The sequence below is a fragment of the Lynx rufus genome, unplaced genomic scaffold, assembly GCF_022079265.1.
Source record: "Lynx rufus isolate CCGP_SWC_20201006 ecotype Redwood Valley unplaced genomic scaffold, mLynRuf1.p SCAF_9, whole genome shotgun sequence".
NCBI lineage: Eukaryota > Metazoa > Chordata > Mammalia > Carnivora > Felidae > Lynx > Lynx rufus.
The window spans coordinates 43,546,131-43,555,497 of NW_025814897.1; the positions used below are offsets into that span (position 1 = coordinate 43,546,131).

Below are 9,367 nucleotides of genomic sequence, written 5' to 3' on the forward strand. Positions count from 1 at the left end.
AAACTGACAGGTGTACTTTTCTAAAAATAAATAAAACTGATTAAGCTTAATTTAAGCTTGTTTAATTTAATCAGTGTTGCCTTCAACTTTGACTCCTGCAACTGTAAGCAGTTGAATTTGTGCTTCTAACTTTATTTTTTTTTTATTTTTTTTAATTTTTTTTTTTAACGTTTATTTATTTTTGAGACAGAGGGAGACAAAGCATGAACGGGGGAGGGTCAGAGAGAGGGAGACACAGAATCTGAAACAGGGTCCAGGCTCTAAGCTGTCAGCACAGAGCCCGATGCGGGGCTCGAACTCACGGACCGTGAGATCATGACCTGAGCCGAAGTCAGCCGCTTAACCGACTGAGCCACCCAGGCGTCCCTGTGCTTCTAACTTTAATAGCAAAACTTCTCCTTTCAGGAAATAAAGTCTAGGGGCGCCTGGGTGGCTCAGTCGGTTAAGCATCTGACTTCGGCTCAGGTCATGATCTCGCAGTTTATGAGTTTGAGCCTCACATCAGGCTTTGCACTGACAGCTCCGAGCCTAGAGCCTGCTTCAGGTTCTGTGTCTCCCTCCCCCTCTGCCCCTCCCCCACTCATGTTCTGCCTTTCTCTCTCCCACAAAAATAAATAAATATTAAAAAAAATTTTTTGTAAAGGAAATAAAGTGTAAAAATTATCTTTTATTTCTAGTTTGGAAAAGGATTTTTCCCAGAGTCAGTTCAGATCATCAGAACATCTTCACATCTTGAACTGGTGAACGTTCAAGTCACAGTGCTAACGAGCAATGATTAATCTTTTTTTTTTTTTTTAACAAACAAAAAAGAGAATAAGTATTTGGATTTTCTTTCTGCACTAGAAAGTACAGAGATGTAGTTAAGAGAAGCATGATCAGTTCATCTGTATTTTTGGTATTTCCCCATGGTGATCAATGCCACTTCTTGGGAGTCCTTACCCATTGGTAAGAGCCTTTTAAATCTAGTCTGCAAACTGAAGGTTTTAGAAGGAGAGCATAGTAGGACTTTTACAACAAAGGGTTTCTAACTAATTCAGCACACTAAACTTTCATGTTGATGGCTATAAAGACTATTACATACATACATTATGTTGAACATTTCAGGTGCTTTATGAGTTCCGAAATTGCATAAAAACTGCATAAATCTCTAAGACCTAAAAAAACTTAGTAACACATAAGATAATAGAATAAAAAATAATCGGGGCGCTGGGGCGCCTGGGTGGCTCAGTTGGTTGAACAGCCGACTTCAGCTCAGGTCATGATCTTGCGTTCCGGAGTTTGAGCCCCGCGTCAAGCTCTGTGCTGACAGCTCAGAGCCTGGAGCCTGCTTCAGATTCTGTGTCTCCCTCTCTCTCTACTCCTCCCCCATTCATGCTCTGTCTCTCTCTGAGTTTCAAAAATTAATAAATGCTAAAAAGAAACAAAAAACAAAACAAATAAAACTTAAAAAAAAATAATCGGGGCGCCTGGGTAGCTCAGTCAGTTAAGCATCCGACTTCGGCTCATGTCATGATCTGACAGTTCATGAGTCCGTGCCCCACACTGGGCTCTGTGCTGACAGTTTGGAGCCTGGAGCCTGCTTCAGATTCTGTGTCTCCTTCTCTCTGTCTGTCCCCCCACTTGGACTCTGTCTCTGTCTCTCTGTCAAATATGAACATTAAAAAAATTTTTTAAGTAAAAAAAAGAATAAAAAATCATCAATTTAATATAATAAATATTATTATATTACAAATGCTCTAGTTACACAGATATTTTAAATCTTGATGTGATTTTAAATAACTAGGAAAGCTGTTTGTTTGCTTGGATAAGACCCAACCAGGACAACAGCTAAATTGAAAGTATTTGTAGAGGAGAAAGTAGGCATGAAGATATTTACTGTAAATTCCATACTCACCAGGGTCTACTGAGTGGTCTTACCTCTGGAAGCTCTGGAAGGTCTGGAAGGTCTGCTGCTATCAGGGTCAGTAGGAACTCTCTGCTCCCTGAAGCCTGGAAGCTGCAAACTCAGCCAGTCTTCCTTGTAAAAGAAGTCCTCTCTGGACAGACGGGCTTTTTATATGGTCAGTCTCACCTAAGGTCACGCCTACTTCTTGAGATTGGCTATTGTCTTCAGAAAGAATCGGAAGTGGCTGATTAGATAACACAGAAAGGTATAAAAATGGCTTATTAGGGTTTACAGCATCTAGAGAACAACCCTTGATAACTAATGCCCTAACAGAATCTGGACTTGTTTTGGGGTATGATGGAAGAAAGTTGAACTTGCACAAGTTGTTCAAAAAGACATTCAAGTTTTTATTTAAGTTCTACTTAGTTAACATGTATGGTAAAATTGGTTTCAGGTGTAGAATTCAGAGTGATTCGTCATTTACATACAACACCCAGTGCTCATCATAACAAATGCCCTTCTTAATACCCATCACCCATCTAGCCCATCCCCCACCCACCTCCCTCCAGCAACACTCAGTTTGTTCTCTATCTCTTACAGTTTGTTTCCCACTCCTGCCTCTTTCTCTCTTTATTTTTCCTTCCCCTTTGCTCCTCTGTTTTGTTTCTTAAATCCCACATATGAGTGAAATCATGTAGTATTTTGTCTTTCTCTGACTGACTTATTTCACTTAGCATAATATACTGTAGCTCCCATCCATGTCATTTCAAATGGCAAGATTTCATTCTTTTTGATTGACATCAATTTTTTTAATGTTTATGTATTTATTTTGAGAGAGAGAGAGAGTAAGAGCATGAGTGGGGGAGGGGTAGAAAGAGAGGGACAGAGAGAATCCCAGGCAGACTCCATGCTCAGTGCAGAGCGCCACATAGGGCTCCATCTCATGACCACAAGATCACGACCTGAGCTGACATCAAGAGTTGGAGACTTAACGAACTGAGCCATCCAGGCGCCCCTGACCTCACAATTTTTAAAACTTGTTTTCTTACTCTACTCTTTAAATTTCTAATTGCTAATTAAACTCCAGCTATTGTTTATCTGATTATGTTAAAGCAATCAAACATTAAATGGAAAAACCAACGCATCTGAACTGTGCAACTTTCTCATAAAAATATTTAAAAAGGGCACGTAAGCATTTCAATTGGGTTTTAAATAATTGTATATGTAATAGTTGGTGGAATTAACTCTGCTAGTGTTTTTTCATACCTTAAATATTTGATGGCTATTTTTTTAATGACTGGTTCATGTAAAAATAAAATCTATTTTGTGGACTTATGTATCTTGGTGAATAATTTTAAACCAAATACTTTGTGTATTTGTGTGTGTGTGTGTGTGCACACTTATATTATCATATGAGGTGATAATACCTATTTATACAAAAATTATGTGCAGAATTATTTTTTTTTAATTTTTTTTCAACGTTTATTTATTTTTGGGACAGAGAGAGACAGAGCATGAACGGGGGAGGGGCAGAGAGAGAGGGAGACACAGAATCGGAAACAGGCTCCAGGCTCTGAGCCATCAGCCCAGAGCCTGACGCGGGGCTCGAACTCACGGACCGCGAGATCGTGACCTGGTTGAAGTCGGATGCTTAACTGACTGCGCCACCCAGGTGCCCCGCAGAATTATCTTTAATAACATGCATAAAATAAAAATACTTATAAAATATAAATTTTAAAATTTATGAATTAATAATATAAAAAATAATAAAATTACTTTAAAAAATTTTTATTTATTTATTTTGAGAGAGAGAGAGAGAGAGTACAAGTGGGGAAGAGGCAGAAAGAGAGGGAGAGAATGAGAATCCCAAGCAGGTTCTGCACTGTCAGTGGAGAGCCTGACTCGGGCCCAATCTCACAATCATGACCTAACCCGAAATCAAGAGTCAGACACTGAACTGACTGAGCCACCCAGGTGTCCCCAGAAATTTTTTTTTAATCGAGGTATAATTAACATATAACATTATATTAGTTTCAAGTGTTACAACATGATCTGGTATTTTTATATATTGCAAAATGATCACGATAAGTCTTGTTAACATCCATCACAATACATAGTTACATAATTTTTGTCTCATGATGAGAACTTTTAAGACCTCTCTTCCCAATTTACAAATATGCAGTACAGTATTGTTAACTATAGTCATCATGCTGTGCATGCTGTGGAAATTATTTTTAACAGAGGTGCCATACTGCCTGTGTTTTGTTAACGCCTATCACAGTTTAACAAATCACCAATGCTTGCCTATAGGTTGTCTCACTAAGTTATCTAATGCGTGGGAGTTTAGGCCCTATTTTTATAAACATGAAAATAATCTAACCTTACTAGGAATTTTTGAAAGTGAAAGTTTAAATAAAAATCACCTTTTAGAAGGGGTGCCTGGGTGGCTCAGTCGGTTGGGTATCCGACTTCAGCTCAGGTCATGATCTCAGTCTATGAGTTCGAGCTCCGCGTCCGGCTCTGTGCTGACAGTTCAGAGCCTGGAGCCTGCTTCTGATTCTGTGTCTCCTTCTCTCTCTCTACCCCTCCCCCGCTCATGCTCTGTCTCTCTCTGTCAAAAATAAACAAACATTAAAAAAAAATTTTTTTTTAAATAAAAAAAAATCACCTTTTAGAAACTTTGACGGGAGTATCTTTTATACACATTTGTAGATGGAAAATAAACCAGATTGTAATTTTTTTTTTTAACATTTAAACTGTGTACCATATTTTTGGACCAAATTGTGTAGGATAAGTTAAACTTAAATTGCATTCTGTTAACCAGTATGAGTGTATTCTGTAAGCATAGTTATGTTAAATAAAGTTTTAAAAAGAAAGAAAAAAAATTATTTGGGGCAGCTGGGTGGCTCAGTCGCTTAAGTGTCTGACTTTGGCTCTGGTCATGATCTCACAGTTTGTGAGTTCGAGCCCCATGTCGGGCTCTGTGCTGACAGCTCTGAGTCTGGAGCCAGCTTCGGCTCCTCCTGGCTGTTCCTTAGTCCCTTGATCTCTGTAGCAATAGATTCTCTGCTGTCCTTTATACTGTTTTCAAGCCCAGCGATTAATTTTATGACTATTATTCTAAATTCACTTTCTGAAAAATATGGAACGCTTCACGAATTTGCGTGTCATCCTTGCGCTGGGGCCATGCTAATCTTCTCTGTATCGTTCCAATTTTAGTATATGTGCTGCCGAAGCGAGCACTGGAGCCAGCTTCAGATTCTGTGTCTCCCTCTCTCTCTCAAAAATAAATAAACATTATTATTTTTTTTAATTATCAAATTGTGGGGCACCTTGGTGGCTCAATTGGTTAAGCATCTAACTCTTGATTTTGGCTCAGGTCATCATATTGTGGTTTGTAGTTTCGAGCCCCGCATCAGGCTAGACATCTGCTGACAGTGCAGAGCCTACTTGGGATTCTCGTTCTCTCTGTCTCTCTGCCTCTCCCCTGCTCTCTCTCTTTCTCACAAAATAAATAAATAAACTTAAAATAAAATAAAATGATAAAATAAAATAAAATAAAATAAAATAAAATAAAATAAAAATTATCAAGTTGAAACCAAACATAAAAGCTAGTATATACTAAAAAAAGGTAAAGTAACTACTGAATGCATAGGATTGTAAATTAATATAAGCTTCAGAAGCATTATTTGACTAGCAATTATGCTAGTCAAATGTATTCTAAGGAGATTAAGGAAAGGAAATAGTAAATACTATATATATATACATATATATACATATATATATACATATATACACTATATATATATATACATATATGTATATATATATACATATATATATGTATATATATAGATATGTACATGAGGACTTTTCCAGAAATTTTAATTTTGGGAAAATTGCCTCAAACATTTCTTAACAGGTTGCATAGCCTCTACATAAGCATAGAGAGGAAGGATTTTCTAGTATTCTCATCTTTCAATAAAAATTAAATGGTTATGTGTGCAGGAAACCCCCTTATAGTGTTGCTAAATGGTGAGCTCCCTTACAGGGATTTGTCCAACATTTGTTTGCACCATTATTTCCTGGATTTGTGACCACTTTACACAGCATATAAAAGTCCTATAGACCACACTCTGTGATCTCATCCCTACCTCAAATAATAAATATAGTAATTAAGCAGTTGCTATCCTGAGTAAGTTTTACTGAGTACCATAACAACCTCTCAATTCCCTTCCCCCAAAGGGGGAAGTTACCTAGTTTTCAAAGGTAAGTTAGATAAAACTCCTAGAATCAGAGATTATAAATTAGTAGGGAAGATGAATGCATATATAGAGAAATAAGAAATCCATAACATCTCAAATAAGAAAGAGAAATCTGGGGCTCCTGGGTGGCTCAGTCGGTTAAGCTTCTGACTTTGGTTCAGGTCATGATCTCATGGTTCACTAGCTCAAGCCCCACATCAGGCTCTGTGCTGACAGCTCTGAACCTGGAGCCTGCTTCGGATTCTGTGTCTCCCTCACTCTCTGCCCCTCCCCCACTCATACTCTGTCTCCCTCTCTCTCTAAAAAACAAAATGAGAAAAAATAAAATAAAATAAGTGCACTGCAGCTTCCTGGGTTACCAAATCTTAAATAAAGTCAGGCTCACTGCTTGAAGGAGTGTGATTTCTTTTTCTTGTCTAATTGCTTTGAATAAGTCATCTATAATAGTGTTGGGAAGTGGAAATAGCAGACATTCTTATTTCATTCCTATTCTTACGTGGGAGCACGTAAGAATATTCTTACGTGCTTCATTCTTATATAGCTTTGAGTTATATCAAATGCTTTTTTCCTGCATCTATAAGAATGATTATATATATATATATATATGTACATACATATACATATATATATATACATACATATAATATATATATTAGAGGCTGTGCTATAATTTTCACTTCTTGTAATACTCTTGGCAGGATTAGATATCAAAGTTTTGGGTTGGGAAGTATTAGTTTTCTTTACTTCTCCAGAATACTTTGCTGAAGTTTGTGTTATTTCTTTCTTAAATGTTTGAAAGATTTCACTGAAAGAGATCACTGGAGTTTTCTTTGTGAGAAGTTTTTTTTTAAACGATAAGTTTAATATCTTTAATGTAAATCATACCACTCAGAATTTCTATTTCTTCTTTTGCTAGCTTCTATAAGATATATTTTTCAAGGCGTTTGTTAATATCATCTGAATTGTCAAGTGCATAGGCATAATATTGTTCATAAAATCCTCTTATTGTCTTATTTACATCTAAGGAATTTATATGTTTGCCTCCTTATTCTTGATTTTTAAAAATATTTTTTATATATTTTGAGAGAGAGAGAGTGCATGTGAGGGAGGGAGGGGCAGAGAGAGAGAGGGAGAGAGAGAATACCAAGCAGGATCCATGCTATCAGCACAGAGCCCTACTCCGGGTTTGATCTCATGACTATGGGATCATGACCTGAGCCGAAATCAAGAGTCAGATGCCTAACTGACTGAGCCACCCAGGTGCTCCATTTAACAAGAACATAAGATAAGCATTATAAATGTTCTCATGATGGTAATTTTAGAGGAAAAGTCGATTAGCCAGGCTGGTTGCTTTATAAGACAGAACTCACTGGTAACTGTAACTTGGCATCCTAATGAGCATTAGTGAGGGTCTTTATTTTCTGGATGATGTGGCGGTCTGAATTTAATTCTTCAGATTTTTTGTGGAATTTTCAAAGACTAGACACTTAAGATGTTGTGTTACACTCTTAATAGAAGATTAGGTTATTGTAACTGTAAACACAAGTTCAAGTCCTTCTGCCTGGATTTACATAATCACCTAATCTATTAAGGAAACATCAACAAATACCAGCTGGTGGTAGATAATTAGATCAGTTTGTCTGATGTCGTTATTTGATTTTATATTTTCAAGCCCACATAAGGTGACTTCACATATGCTTTTCAGTGACCATTCTAAACCTAAACTCTATTAACTACAATAGGACTCTTGCATGAATATTTTTTTTAAAATAAACTTTACTCTTTAGAACAAATTAAGGTTCACAGCAAAATTGAGGGGAAGGTGCAGAGATTTTCCATATACTCCCTGCCCCTATACATGCATAACCTCCCTCATTATCAACATCCCTCACCAGAGCAGTGCATTTGTTACAATTGATGAACCTACAATGACATATCCTTGTCACCAGAGTCCATAGTTTACCCAGGAATTCACTCTTGGTACTGTACATCCTATGGATTTGGACCATTTATAATAAAATGTATTCATCATTATGGTTTCATACAGAGTAGCCTCACTGCCCTAAACATCCTCTGTGGTCCAGCAGAATCCTCTATGCTGATCATCTTTTTTTTTTTTTTAATGTTTATTCATTTTTGAGAGAGAGAGCATGAAGCAGGGGTAGGGGGAAGAGAGGGAGATAGGATCTGAAATGGGCTCTGTGCTGACAGCAGAAAGACCAATGGGGGAGTTCAGGAACCATGAGCCAAAGTGAATGCTTAACTGAGTGAACCAGGCTCCCTGAATCCTTTTTTTTTTTTTTTTTAATTTGTTGGATGTTTTTCCTAAAAGGCAATTAAAAATAAATATTCTCTGATACAAATAAAAAGCCGTGAGTTCTGTCAAAAATATGTCCTTTAGATTAGAAAGCTTTATATGCATTTGGTATATATATGTTTTATTATAAAGAACTACTTTTTAAAGTTAAAAATGTGTTCACAAACCAAAGAACAGTCTGAATAACTTTGAAGATAACTTTGCTCCTCAACAGCAGAACCACCTATGGGGACTGAGTTATAGGTATAGAATCGTAAAAAAGGCTGCAGATCACTGGATCAATATTCTGATGTACAAATTAGTTGTAGTGCTTTAGAAAAATTCCCAAATCACTGAGCAAAATAAATTTATAGATCATAAGTTTGTAAGGGGTTAATGAACTGTTGTGAAGCATTATTTACAACTATTACTATGAAAAACAAGAAAGACTCAAAGCATTTTTTTAAGTTTATTTATTTTTGAGAGAGAGAGGGAGAGAGAGAGAGAGGGAGAGCACATGCACACAAGTGAGGGAGGGGCAGAGAGAGGGAGACAGAATCAAAAGCAGGCTTCTGGTTCTGAGCTGTCTGAGCTGTTCTAAGCTGTCTGAGCTGTTCTTCAGGTTCTAAGCTGTCACAGCTGTCAGCTGTGGGCTTAAACTCACAAACCTTGAGATTATGACCTGAGCCGAAGTCAGATGCTTGAGTGATCCACCCAGATGCCCAAAGACTCAAAGAATTTTTGATGAAATGCATCTGTTGAGAGGTTTATCTGCTGGAATAGGGGTCCTTTCAACTCTGGCCAATGTATTATACAGATTAACTTTTTATGTGACCTCCTCCTCATGTTCTCCTAATTTATTCTTGTTCAGTAATCCTCTTGACTCCATGTAAACTTGCCATTTTACTGACCTCTCTGTTT

General features: G+C 37.2%; 1 non-coding gene across 1 annotated transcript; it reads right to left on the reverse strand.

Moving 5' to 3' along the window:
- Positions 1 to 5,021: 5,021 nt before the first annotated feature.
- LOC124506629 (U6 spliceosomal RNA) lies at positions 5,022 to 5,128 on the reverse strand. Its single transcript, XR_006960858.1, has one exon. It is a non-coding gene; the product is annotated as a U6 spliceosomal RNA (small nuclear RNA).
- Between the last annotated feature and the right edge of the window lie 4,239 nt (positions 5,129 to 9,367).